Source organism: Amblyomma maculatum, chromosome 1 (assembly GCF_055883805.1).
Source record: "Amblyomma maculatum isolate TAMU_Amacu chromosome 1, ASM5588380v1, whole genome shotgun sequence".
NCBI lineage: Eukaryota > Metazoa > Arthropoda > Arachnida > Ixodida > Ixodidae > Amblyomma > Amblyomma maculatum.
The window spans coordinates 40,534,232-40,549,094 of NC_139344.1; the positions used below are offsets into that span (position 1 = coordinate 40,534,232).

Below are 14,863 nucleotides of genomic sequence, written 5' to 3' on the forward strand. Positions count from 1 at the left end.
TGGCTATGTTAGCTTTCGGCCCCAGAGCCGATCTTGTTGTGTAAAATCATGTAAATAGTGTATAAAGCCTTTTCTTCATCTCACCAACGCCGACTCGGATTCATCGCTACCGCCCAGGGAGCTGACAGCCCTCGTTCACGAAACGGGTGACGAGCGCTGCGTTACCAACTCCTTGGCACAACCCTGTTGACGGTGGGCTACTGTGTGATAACCCCACCGGCACAATATTGGATGGCAGCTGCGGGATTGACCGGCGTCAGGCACCTCGGCGCGGTGAGTACCTGAAGTTTCCCTCAAACGCCAGACTTCTCTAACACACAGGGTAGCTTAGAGAAAGGCTGAGCGTAGCATTGTGTTAACCTTGCGTGTTTCAAGCCTACAGGAAGTGTTTTGAAAACCAGGGGATGCTGAGAAGGGAATCAGTGTGAGAAAGGCTTGCGCATCTCTTGCTAGGAGCGAGATAGCGAACGTATAGTACACTATTCTAAAAAGGCAAACAACAAGAGGCCGGTGTAAAGATGGAGAGTTACAAGGTCAGAGAACTTCTCCAAATTTGTGAGGAGTTGGGCATCGATTTGGGCTCAACAAAAACAAAAAAGGAAATCCTTGAGATCATGCAGGCAGAGGACGTGACGGTTGAGGAAGCCGCAGAGGCCTGGGATGATATTCAAGAGAGAAACGAGAAAGAGGAACGTGAACGTCACGAGAAAGAGGATCGTGAACGTCACGAGAAAGAGGACGCCCGCGTAAGGCAACTGATGCAGCTGGAGATTTCAGCGCTTAGAATGAGCGTGGAAAAGATTAAAGCTTTTAATGTCATTCACTGTAACGGTTCAATACCGCGAGACTGTCCACCACCGTTCCTCATCGCCGAGGATATGGCAGTGTATTTGGAAGATTTCGAGCGTGTCTGCAAAAGTAAGCGCTACGAGCGAGATACTTGGGCACAAACATTGGTAGCTATTCTCTCCGCTGAAGCGTCGGAAGAAATCAAGCGATTGGTTGGCGACCGCTTGAAAAATTACGATGAACTAAAAAAGTCATTGCTGATACGATATGAGATAACGCCTCAGGATCTTCGGAAAAGATATGAGCGCGAGAAACATTGTAACAAGGCATACTTTGATTTGGCCTATCAGTTGAAAGCCGCTGTAAGCGAATGGCTAGAAAGTCAGGAAGTCTCAGAGCAAATTGTGCTTGCACCAGAGAATGAGACACAACTTGGGGAAGCGGCCGAGCAAAGCGACCGCAGCAGCGAGTTGATCGAGCCTCGAACAGAAGTTGTTACCTTGGTCGAGCCACTGGCAGCTGAGACGGTTGGAGCCGACTCCATCGGCGAGAAATCCGCAGTGACACCGTCCTGCACGCCGCCTCACGTAGCTGTAAGCAATCCGATTCCACCAATCGAGAGTGAGGAACTGGCAGTAAATCAACCGCCTGACAACTCAGAAGCAGAAGTTGTCAAGCATGGCGGAGATGTAGTCAGGCTAGTAGACGACACATTGGCGATTTCCTCAGAAGCAGCAGTTGTACAGCGTGGCGGAGATGTAGTCAGGCTAGGAGACGACAAATTGGCAATTTCCGAAGTCAGAGTCGACGTACATCATGACACACAGAAAAACGAAGTTGCGGTCATGGAAATTGCGCAGCTCACAAGTGTTGAACAGCTAAGGCAGGCCCATGACGCGGACGCTGTCGAGAATCGCACCTGTGAAGTCGACAGCGAGCGACTAGACAGGAGCCATGAATCTTCCTGTCCTGACGCGCTCAATTGTATTGGCGAAAACAACCTTGGAGCGAACATGGACCTCACGCGATCCGAAACGCCCCAGCTGTCGGACGAACGTGATCGTGCGCCGGTTAGCGCTGAGCGATGCGGCACACCGGCAGATCAGTGTAACTTGAGTGGCGAGCCTGCAGAGGATATGCCTAGCTTAGGGGCTGGCGTGAGCGAGCCTTGTCCTTGTTCGGACGCGACTGGCAGTGAGTCACGCGCTGCTGGCCGCGATGCAGGCGCGGCGCCGCACTCCGACGATGTCGGCGCCATACTAGCTCCGGTTACCGGCAGCTTGAAAGAGCTGGCACCAAAAGAAAGAAAGCAAAAACACAAGTGCAGCCGCCGAAAAGAGCGGAAAGGCAGGTGCATGAAAGAATGCTCTCATCGAAAGGTGAGAAAACGCAAACGATCGCGAAAGGAAAAGAAGCGGCGATCCCAGCGGCACAAATGCACCCGTGCTGAGAAAATGCGCGATTGGTGCGCAAAGCTTAAGGAACGAAACAGATCGTTCAACAAAGCTAGTAACTTGTGCTCGTATGTTCTTTCACGCACAAAGTGGAAAGAAAGGTCTCGCAGAGAAATGGACAGCCGAGGCTGTAGCGGAGGGAGGAGAGACAAACCGCCCGAATACTGCTACGCATTCTGCCGCTTGAAGAGAGCAGCACAATGCGAACTCTGATGCTTTCAGTCATGCATTTGAGACATAGCTACCTAAGACGAGCGTTTCGTCGCTAACGGTAATGCTCTAGGCAGACTGGGAAAAATTGATTGACCTCCTTACTTCCTCAGTTGTGCTTTACGGCCCAAGTGATTTCAAGGAGACTCTTTTCCTTTACTGATTATTAATCTTTTTTTTTGCTATTTAATGTATCCTTAATGCGCAAAATTGTTGTTTGAACCTTGTGTACGGCATCGTATACACTTGTCTCTTGTTGTAGTGGGAGCAAAAAGGGGACAACAATTTAGCTAATTGAATTTGAAATTTTGCCTCTGTCTGGTGTTTGACGGGTGACCGAGGGTACTTGCTTGTGTTGGGTGTTGCCTGTTGTTGGTCGGTTTCGCAAGCCGCAGAACAGTCTACCGTTACCAGTGGCGAGTGGCAAGGGCATCGGAGCGACCCGAGCGAAGTTGGTCGACGTGCCCCAGCAACAAGGCTGTCGGCAGAGATCCTGACCTGGCGAGTGGAACCCGAGGCACGTGAGGCTACCTGGCGCCCGGACACTGTACGTGAGCTTGGAGGAACCTGGCGAACGAGCGCGCCTGGCATCCGAGCCACATGCGAGCAGCTCGTCTTCCCGGCGCATTGTCTGATGGCGGGGGTGCTGTTGTGCCTGGCCAAAGCCGCCTAGAAATTCAGCCGGACGCCAAACTTCTTCGGCGAACGCCTCCTTCACAAACTTTGGATACTTCTCTGCAAAGCACCAATGCACTGGAGGCGAGCCGTACCAAAGGGACAGAAGCGACGTGTTTTAACATGCGCTGAACATCCAGACAGCACGGCGCGCCGTGGCCCTGACGGTGAACCCCTTCTCGCCCCGCGGCATATTTGAAGCGAGAGCGCAGCAAGCTCTCCCATTGGCCCTGCGAAAGTGCTGCCGTCGGATTGGACCATTTTGAGCGTCAACGGTTCTCGGAAACGGAGTCTCAAGTGCTTCCGTTCGAGACTCCGAGTGTGAGTTCGTCACGAGCGTCCATCGGGAGCAGTTCGCCCCCTGACAGTGCGGACGCGGCGGAATCTCCCCGGCCGTCGCTGCGCGAGAACAGTCGCGTATGGCTATGTTAGCTTTCGGCCCCAGAGCCGATCTTGTTGTGTAAAATCATGTAAATAGTGTATAAAGCCTTTTCTTCATCTCACCAACGCCGACTCGGATTCATCGCTACCGCCCAGGGAGCTGACAGCCCTCGTTCACGAAACGGGTGACGAGCGCTGCATTACCAACTCCTTGGCACAACCCTGTTGACGGTGGGCTACTGTGTGATAACCCCACCGGCACAACAGCGGCCTTCAGGGCCGGGAAGCAGGCGTCGGATGCTGGTAGTAGGCTTGAGCATTGTTCGCGTCCCTTCCTTCCCAAGAACACGGACCAACGTTTCGCTGAAGGCCACTAATAAAGACATGCGCTACTTTGCAAACTGCCTTTGACGTTGCATGGCGTAGCTTCAATGTACGCTACAGGTGCCGTCAAAGGTAAGTCGAAGGCGACTTTGCAAAAAAAAAAAAAAAAAATACTTTCTTTTAATGCAAAGCGCAATGAAAAATGTTTATTTGTTCACTGCGTAATCAACAAAATGGCAATTAGTATGCATGCATCAATTTAAGGATGCATGAAGTCAGTAAACGAAAATATATTTCGTTAATGTCGCCCTCCTTTTTTTTTTTTTACAGCACCTGAACGTACACCTAATCAGAGGCTGCTACCACGTCGGTTTATCGAATATATCGCGTCTGACTAATCAGCAAGAAATTTCGTCTGCGCAAGCCCAAAGAGCTGCTTCTATCCTCTATTCCACTGCTCGCTCCATTTGTCCGAGGCGAAAGGTATAAGATCGAGCTTAGGCTTTTGTAAACCGTCGTAAAATAAGTCAGTTGACCTTGCGCCGTTGTATCCTTTTCGAATGTTAGTTTGGCCTTGCCTGCAGCTGAAGGCAGTTAACAAAAGCAGCGGTTTAGTTTTGTTAAATTACGAACGTGCCGAGATTTCGCGGACGACAGAGTCGAGGGTTCATTTCAACGGATCGTCAAATCAGTGTCTGCGCTCACCATAAGCTATTTCTCGTAGCGTAGGCCACCCTGTTGGAAGCACGTATAACGCGGCGGAGCGCCTGTAAGCGCAGCTGCGCGCTCCCCTAGGCACAGGGATTTCGTTTTGGCGCATTCGCGCGGCTGGAATTCCTTACGCTGCAGCTGAGACGAGAGGAGCATTTTCGAAAAACGTAAAACTCATACCATCAACATCATCATCATCAGCTTTAATATACCCACTGCAGGGCGAAGGCCTCTCCCATATTTCTCCACTTAACCCGGTTCTGTGTTAGCTGCATCCACTTGAACTCTGCGAACTCCTTAACCTCATCCGCCCACCTAACTTTCTGCCGCCCCCTGCTACGCTTTCCTTCCCTTGGAATCCAGTTTGTTACCCTCAGCGGCCATCGGTTATCCTCTCTTCGCACTACAGGTCCTGCCTATGTCCATTTCTTCTTAATTTCCACTAGAATGTCGGTAACTTGAGTTATTTCTCCGACCCACTCTGCACGCTTCCTATCTCTTAATGTTACCCCTACCATTTTTCGTTCCATAGCCCTTTGGGTTGTCCTCAACTTAAGTAGAACACTCTTGGTTAGCCTCCACATTTCAGCCCCATAGGTGAGTACAGTTAAGATGCAACTGTTGTATACTTTCCTCTTGAGCGATACCGGTAAGCTGCTAGTCATAATCTGCGAGAGCTTGCCAAATGCGCTTCATCCCAATCTTATTCTTACTCATACCGCTTTGTAACTCATGCCGCTTTGTAAACAATTAACGGTAGTATATTTCGAGTTCCAATGAGGCTCCTGCCTGTGCAGGTTGAAAAGTTTACTGATAGATTGCAGATAATAAGCTGGCTATTCCAAAGTGTTAGCTGTTTTCTTATATTCGCCATCCGCCCCGTGTTACAGTTCATACCCGGACAGATTAAGTGACTGCAACATAGCAACTAGCGTGTAACAGTCACTTAATCAACCCTACCAACTACCCCAGCTGTCTTCTTTAGTCATGCCCAGACAGATGTCTCTTAGCTCGACGAACGCACTGTTAAATATTCCTGACAGTATTCAGTGAAACACCGATGTATACTTCGTTGCGCAATGCAGAACAGCACGAAAGTTAATTGCCCATGAGAAGACAGCGGTGCCGTACGATGTCTTTTGACATTACTGAATCATCGCCCTACTTTACGCAAGTGGAAGGTCACTATATATAGAGACGGATCCTTGACACTGTGGTCTGCATTGGAATCAGTCTCCCAATGCGGAAGCGAAAAGGGCCCCCGATGACGCAGCGCACGTGCTATTTCCCCACTAGAGACCGGATTCCTTCTCCCTTATCTCTGGAGTTAAGCCAGCGCTATTGCAAGGCACCTGTCTGCAATACTGTCTCTCCAATACCGGAGGTTTCATTGCAACGGGACTTTTTTATTATTATTTTTGGTCGTGGCGTGTGTTCCGATGCAGCCTGAAGCCATGCTATACTTTCTGAGAAGTCTAAAGGCGAGTCTGTAGAAATGAACCTTACCTTACGCAACGTTCCTCCAGGATAGGATTTCCACCAAATCTTGGAAATAATGAAGTAAAATTTACGTGTCTGTCCCCAGAACAACGCGATGAATGGCTGGCCTTGATCGCCCTTCAGAACCCACTTGAGAAACGGACCGTCGACAGGCTACTGGGCAAGCACGTGCCCTGGCTGGAAGCTGAGATTAGGCTCCTGACGCATGTGGACATGTGTCGGGACACTCTTAATAGTCAGTCGCCAAGTTCTCTATTTCCGCTCACGCTCAAAGCTTTCTTTTACGCAGAACTGCTGGCAAGTGCATGCGTCTGGCCAGCCTCTCCTTCACCATTTCCTTGTTTTGGAGCTTTCGGGGGAACTTCTTATTCACGAAACTTGTTAGTGATGCACATTGCAATTCTGCTAGCCACATGCCATCTATAAGGTGGTTGCATGGGCACCGCCTTCTTTGCTCGCGTGATCACGCAGCAAAACGACTTTATACATGCACAGCTTGAGTCCGTTCATTACGGGCGGTTGCAGAGAGAAGCTGAGAAATTGGACCACACGCAATAGCGCAAGCATCCGGAGGTCACGGAGCGCATGCTAACAGCACAACTGGGGTCATGCGGCGACTCTTGCATGGCTCTCGCGGCATTGGAGACCAAGATCAACTCGCATGAGTCTCGAAAGAGGACCTCAGCAGCGGTCAAGAACCAGAAGCTAGTGACATCAACAGGGGACTGGAACCGAAGCGCCGAAAATTGTCGCTTAGAACTCACTGATCTCTGGGGCTGGATGCCGCATCAGATGACCAGAAATAAGCGGCCCTCTCCCGGAAGTCAGTCTTTGACAACGTACGAAAGAGGACATTAGCACTGTTTTTCGGTTGCAGTTGCCATTTTCCGCTTCGCAGTACGACGACTCGAGCATCTTGTCTTTTTATACGACAATGATGTCTACCCATTGCGCCGTCAATTGCATGAGTCTTAGAGAAAAAGGTTTCAGGAAAACTGGTCCCATGCATTTCAGTGAAACGGCACCAGCAGACGACAGGGCAGACCACATGCAGGGAGCTTCTCCTATGCTCTGCGTCGTCCCGTTGCGCTAACGTCGCCAATGCTGGGCTTCGTTGGGATGCATGTTCCTGTGCTATGGTAGCTGTAAACCTTCTCCGAGCAGCCGACTGTTGTGTCGAGTTGTGTTTCGATTCAGCCGATGCGAAGATGCCGCTGTTGTTGAATGTTGTTGACGATATTGGTTCATTTTATTGGCTGCAAAATGTCCTGCTTGTCCTGGTTGGTACTGCTTGTCCAACTGAGGTTATTAAAGAATTGTTAGTTATTGTACCAAAGAGAATGCTGAGCCTGACTGGACTTGTATTCGTCATGCAAAGTACAGTCGATTTAGAACACCGCTTTTGAGCTGTGGCGAATCACAGGCGCCGCATTTCCTCAATGCTTGGGTTTCCAGCAGGACCAGGAATCCGCCTTATAGTCGGACAGTGTGAGGACGTAGATTGGTGAGAGCTTCTTGCAGAACGCCCTGTAGTTGTCCAGAAATCCGATCCGTATGTATTGTGCGTAGTATGTATTGAATCGGTGTATTGGTATATGGATGCTAGTGACCATTGGGATCTTCTATAGCACCGCTGAAGGAGTGGATCTGTGTAGGGACCAAGGGTGCGTGAGTCACAACTTAGCTGGTTGACACTCGCTATGGAATAAGCAGCTGCACCGACCCGAGTTCGAGGTGTGTCTGTGTCGATAGTCGAATCGATTGGATAAGCATGGTTGGTAACACGTGGAAAATACTGTCTGGGTTGGTATTGGCTGCAATGTGTTTTGGAATGGTGCAAATCGGAGGTTAGCTGAGAGCAGGGAACGAGGGAAGGCTGTAAGTATCCAGTGCACCTGCTTTGTGCTGAAAAGGCGGGCCATTTTTCGATCTCGACGTTGTTGGATGAGGTCACCCATGGGGTCATAACCGCTCTATTGAGCGTAAGCGCTCAGTGGGCGTATATGCTGGAACATTGAGGGCAGTCGTTGCAATCTATGAAGCGCAACTCCATCTGATGTATTGGTGACAGGTTAAAGTAAGGCATGCAACTGTATAAAGAACTATGCTGAGGGCTAATGCAGGGATTAGCTGCTTGACCTGACCCTTACAGACAATGCATGGACAAGATTCGTGAGCTGACGGCAAATTTCAACACTTGTAGCAATGTGGACTTGGTTAAATGATACATGGATATGATTTCCAAGAATCCGCCAGCATTATAAGTCCTCCGTGGCTTATTCCTGTACTTGAAGTTGTGAGAGTGATTAGATGATTGTGTTGGAGTTGATAGCGGGTTTTCGCATTAAGTGATAATTCGGATTTCTCAGGGGCGGGGATAGGTCTACTGTGCCTTGATAACTAGCGACTGCATTGATGCCTTGCTGTAAAGTGTCCTCCATTGTCCAAGGAGACGCAGAAGTACAACAAAGAGTAAAATCATCTAGGTAAAATGTATGTTTGAGGTTCGGACTTGATGCGAGAATGAGCGATAAAGGAACCAGTCTGAGATTAAAAAGAGTGGGTGATAGAATACCGCAATGTGGAGTGTCACGCATAATACAGAACGGGAACGTGATCAAGAAGACGGAACCTGGCAGCGCAGTAGCGCACGAAGATTGAGGTAGCCGTACATCTGGCCCGCAGCCAGCAGAGACGAGGATGTTTAGAAGACGACCGTGGGCAAGGTTTTGAAACGCTTTCCGCATATTATGGCTTGGACCTAGGAAGAGGGGGGGGGGGGAGAGTCAAATGCTCGTGTGAGGAGTACGAAGAGCTCCCGAGTGGATACATACTTTTGGAAGCCAATTTACAGAGAGGGAAATTAATCCGCGGGGTCAAAATGGACCTCAAGCATTTCAGAGCCCTCCATTTCATGGTGTTTCCTAAGCAGGTTAGAGAGATTGGAAGAACATTATGTGGCATTTTTGCCCGGCTTTAGTAGGAGGGCACTAAGTGAGTGTTTCCCGAGCTTGGCTTTTAATGTCGAGAAAGTGTGCTTTATCCCGGTCTAAGAGGTTTGGGATGAGTGTGTAGGTAATCTGGTACTCAACTGGACCAGAATTCCGCCTTGATCAAGGAGTAGCAGCTCTTCCGCCTTCCGCCTTAGACTAGGTATGGTAGGGAGAATACAAATACCGCGGGAGCTGGGGAGTTAAAGCGTTTACGCCAGGCAGGGAATAGCGCTTTTCGGGAGCAGGAACAGAGACTTGTTGATGGCGAAGAAGTTCTCTAATTGTCACGTTATTTTTTTTTTATTTAAGGTGATATTGTCACAGATGTTGCTCCGTTGATTCGTGGCAAGCGTAGCGAATGCTCTTTGACCTTTTGTGTCGTTTCGGAGACGCACTTAGCAAGGTGAAAATTTTTGAGCTGGGTGTGAAGTATGCGCTATAGTCGTTTCCAAGCCTCTTCCACGTACGGACGAGGCAACGATCTGGGTGATGGAACACTCTTACGTGACTCATATGCATGTTTCAGTGCTTCGGTCCAGTTGTTAATATATATATATATATATATATATATATATATATATATATATATATATATATATATATATATATATGCAGATCAGTCAAGGGGAAATAAGGGTGCTCGTTATAATACACGAAGGAAAGAAGCCAACAGTCGGCGAGGCCAAGGAAAGCGTTGGGGATGGTACTTTATGTCTCTTTTTTTTTTAATGTTTACTTGGATAATCACATAAATTAGTAATGTAATCTGTTTAGGGGAAAGATAATTAGACACAAAGTAGAAGAAAAAACAACGTGTCGATGGTGGGATCCGAACTCACGACCTCCGAATAACGCGTCCGGTGCTCTTCCAACTGAGCTACATCGGCCGCTGTCCCCCCTGCTACTTTCTTGGGTATTTATGTTGTCTGTATACGAACCTTGAGAGTGTTCACCAGCGCCACCCTCAGCCATAGCGGCGGACGTGGGACGTCCTTTGTTACCGCCAGCGTCACGTAGAACGTGATCAAGAGCGAGGGCGAAAGCTGTGCTAGAACCCTCTTACGCTACCTATGGCTTCAAGACTGCCAGAACCGAGGCCCCCGTAAGCTACATGCAGATCAGTCAAGGGGAAATGAGGGTGCTCGTTATAATACACGAAGGAAAGAAGCCAACAGTCGGCGAGGTCAAGGAAAGCGTTGGGGATGGTACTTTATGTCTTTTTTTTTTTTTTAGTGTTTACTTGGATAATCACAGAAATTAGTAATGTAATCTGTTTAGGGGAAAGATAATTAGACACAAAGTAGAAGAAAAAACAACGTGCCGATGGTGGGATCCGAACCCACGACCTCCGAATAACGCGTCCGGTGCTCTTCCAACTGAGCTACATCGGCCGCTGTTCCCCCTGCTACTTTCTTGGATATTTATGTTGTCTGTATACGAACCAAGGTATAATACCTTGTACGAACCTTGAGAGTGTTCACCAGCGCCACCCTCAGCCATAGCGGCGGACGTGGGACGTCCTTTGTTACCGCCAGCGTCACGTAGAACGTGATCAAGAGCGAGGGCGAAAGCTGTGCTAGAACCCTCTTACCCTCTTACCTTCACGTTCTACGTGACGCTGGCGGTAACAAAGGACGTCCCACGTCCGCCGCTATGGCTGAGGGTGGCGCTGGTGAACACTCTCAAGGTTCGTATACTGACAACATAAATACCCAAGAAAGTAGCAGGGGGGACAGCGGCCGATGTAGCTCAGTATACAGGTTGCCCTCTCTATTGCTTTAATTTTGAGGAAAAACAGAAAGAGACGGAGTTAAGGACACTGCTCCGTACGTTGCTTAAACAGGAAGCTCGAGCGCCGGGGAAATGGATTGAAGATAAACGGAAAACAAAGCAAAAACTAGAATTGATAGACGAAGATCGTTATCGAGGTGCGTTAGTGAGGGCAAGGGCAGAAGACACAGCTGCAGGGGAGGCGCCATCAAAACGAGCGCTGGGGTTCGAAAAAGCAAACGCTCAACGGAACCACATCGACCAAATAGATTGGGGCGGTATCTTGGCGGCGGACAACGACCACATCAAAGCAGCGTTCAACGCCTATTACCAAACCCTCTTCGCATCCCACACGGTAGACGCTATCACTTTTAAGAATAAGTTTCTGGCGACGATACCGCGTCTGGACGATGAAGTGAAAGAGAGATTAGAACTAAAGATAACTGAAACAGAAGTGGAGCACGCTATTGACAGTTTAAATGCCGGTAAATCGCCGGGACCGGATGGGTTCAGCGCGGGTTTTTACAAAGAATTTAAGTACGAAATCACACCTATTTTGAACGCAATTTATAACGATGCCTACACAGTAAATGCCCTGCCTCCGTCATATGGGTCATCCCACACCGTACTCATTCCTAAAACTGATGAAATAGACAAATTACGCCTGGTAACATCTTACAGACCCATAGCACTTACAAACGTTGAATATAAAATTTTTATGAAGGTTTTGGCCCGAAGGTTGCAAACGGTTATTAAGGATATAGTAGGACCACACCAAACGTGTGGGATAAAAGGGAGGTCAATAGTGACCAACATTCAAAACGCGCGAAGTGTCCTTGAGTGTTGTGACGACTGGGATGGTCGGGTCGCCATGCTTCAGATCGACCTCGAAAAAGCATTCGACTGCGTCGATCACGAAATTTTGTTTTCCCTTTTAGAACATGTGAATGTTGGTTCAGTTATATGTAAGGGTGTGGCCCTGGCGTACCGTAACTGCACGACGAGAGTGATCATTAATAAGAGTCTGGGAGCCCCCATTCGACTGCAGCGTTCGGTGCGACAGGGCTGTCCCCTCAGCCCTCTTTTGTTTTGCATTTATATTGAAACATTGTGCATGAAACTTATGAATAATGTCAACATTAGTGCGTTTAGGTTACAAGCAGCCGAAGTGAAGCTGCTCGCGTATGCAGACGACATCGTTATTTTTACGGTTGACCAGGAGAGTATCACCGAGGCTGTCAAATGTATCCGTGAGTTCTCTCAAGTTACCGGTAGCGGGGTGAACTGGGCCAAGTGCCTTGGGCTCCGGTATGGACAGTGGCCGTCGAAACCAGATCGCTTTGCCAATGTTACGTGGACAGACACACTGACCAAGTACTTGGGCGTCGAGCTGGATGCCTACCGCGAAAGCGAGCATTATTGGAAAGGGCAAATGACCGAACTACGGGAGAGAGCCGAGAAGTGGAAAGGCGCCAACATGTCGATTTTTGCCAGAGCTACTGTATGCAATCTTTTTTTTATCAGCAAACTTTGGTTCGCAATGCAAGTTTTGAGTTGTTCGCGCGTAAACGTACAGAAGAGGATTTTCGCCGTTTTTGTTTGGGCAGGTAAATGGGAACGCTGCAGCAGGACGAATTTGTTCCGTCGGGTAAAAGACGGCGGTTTGGGACTCGGCCATCTGTTTTTACGGCAGGTGGTCAACCGGTTTTTGTTTTTTCGGGATGCTTCGGACCCTTTCTTACGCACCGTCTGCCAAGTTAGGCTACGGCGTCTACTGCCGGAGTTTGTTGTCTCCACCGAAGAAGCTACGGGTGGGATTTTTGGTTATTACAGGGAGGTCGTCGCTAGTGTAAGATTTCTTTCAGTGCGTTTTTCTAATGAATATTTGTCCACTGTAAAACGAAAAAAGCTGTATCGCGATTTATGTGACATTGTTTTGCCACAACCCTTGTACAGAACCTTATACAGTGGAGGTCCGGGCAGAGATGTCTTGAAGAGAGTAAAGAAAATGCAGGTGTCGCCAGGAGCTAAGACATTTTTCTTTAAATTACACACCGGAACATTATCAGTAAAGAAGTTTTTGGAGGAAAGGGATTTTTTTTACCTAGGGGGGCGCACTGTTTAATCTGCAAGCAGCCGGAAACAATAGACCATGTTTTGTTGCATTGTTGGGAAGGGGTTTATTTCTGGGATGTTTTGCAACGTACGATAAAGAAAGAATTTCCACTAGACTCCCACGGCATCCGGTATTTAAGCATTGATAATGAAGATGGCGTTCCGTATGATTTAATCATGCTCATGGGCCTCCACTCTATATGGCGCTCCAGAATGGCGGGCTATCACTGCGACAGGGACGCTCGACCCGCTAGAATATACTTTCGAGAAAGTGTGAATTGGTTTATTGCCATACAGAAAGTGGCTGCTGAACCTCCCGAATGGCTCTCAAGGGTAGAGCCTTTGCTGTCGTTGCGGGAGTTTTAATGTACTGAGACGAAGCCAGCCTGACATTGGCTGATGATGACCTTCCAATATGTACTTCGTTTTGTGTTATTCGTGTTGTGTTCTTGTGAAATGGTATGAACCAAAGCCAGGAAATAAAGAAAAAAAAAAAAGCCGTTGTAGCTCAGTTGGAAGAGCACCGGACGCGTTATTCGGAGGTCGTGGGTTCGGATCCCACCATCGGCACGTTGTTTTTTCTTCTACTTTGTGTCTAATTATCTTTCCCCTAAACAGATTACATTACTAATTTCTGTGATTATGCAAGTAAACATTAAAAAAAAAAAAGACATAAAGTACCATCCCCAACGCTTTCCTTGGCCTCGCCGACTGTTGGCGTCTTTCCTTCGTATATATATATATATATATATATATATATATATATATATATATATATATATATATATATATATATATATATATATATATATATATATATATATATACCGGGTGTCCCAACTAACTTGAACCAAGGGATACAAAATAATTCATTTGAGGTAGGTCAGTGAAACCAATTGCATTCAAATGCCATCCTCCTTGCGCACTACAGGCGATTTTTTGTTTTGCAATTACTTAATTAGCTAATTATGTTAATTTTTCTAATTTGTTAAATATCGGCTTTAGACCAAACATGTGAATTGGAAACTTGTAGAGCACCTTCAGAAACCCCCATTCCACTAATTGCGATAAAGAAAGTCTCACGTGTATCTTTTTTTCTGCGCTCAAAAGAAAGCCCGCGAAATACAAATAATACCACGTGACTAGTGCATTTGTGCGCCGCGATTGTGGTGCTCTCAGTCGTGGTTTGAGCGAACGAAATTAGCTGCGGCCGTGTCTCCTTTGCCCCGTTAAAGCGGCAGGCCGATATGCCTGCGATGGCTTCTTCGCCGCGTCCGGCAGCCGGCCCACGTGATGGTGCAGTAGCACCGAAAGCGGCGAGCCGACACCACCGGGATTCTAACAAACCCTCCTTCTCTCCCATCAGCGAACTTTACGGCAAACGGATCAGCGATAAGGTATCAGCCACTGAATCTGCGCATACAGGCTTGGGTAAAGGGGCGAGATGACATGTGACTCGACTAAAATTAGCGCTGCACCTTCATTTGCCGGTTCTTTATCGTCATCCGCCTGTCGTGATGTAGGCTGCTGCGGTGCACAGGCCTGGCCAAGATCGCGGTGACGACGGGCGAGCTCGAGCTCGCTCCAACCATTGCTAACATTTCTGCCTGCCGCTGCAACGGGACCATCGGGTCACGGCCGCAGCTGATTTCGTTCGATCAAACCACGACTGAGAGCACCACGATCGCTGCGCTCAAATGCGCTAGTCACGTGGTATTATTTGTATTTCGCGGGCTTTCTTTTGAGCCCGGAAAAAAAGATACACGTGAGACTTTCTTTATCGCAATTAATGGAATGGGGGTTTCTGAAGGTGCTCTACAACTTTCCAATTCACATTTTTGGTCTAAGGTGAATATTTATTAAATTAGAAAAATTAACATAATTAGCCAATTAACTAATTGCAAAACAAAAAATTGCCTGTAGTGCGCAAGCAGGCTGGTA

At 48.1% G+C, this 14,863-nt stretch overlaps 1 long non-coding RNA gene across 1 annotated transcript in view; it reads left to right on the forward strand.

Moving 5' to 3' along the window:
• LOC146202175 (uncharacterized) overlaps positions 1 to 14,863 on the forward strand; it is a 70,308-nt gene that overhangs the window by 48,138 nt on the left and 7,307 nt on the right. The gene's annotated exons all lie outside the window — the stretch shown is intronic.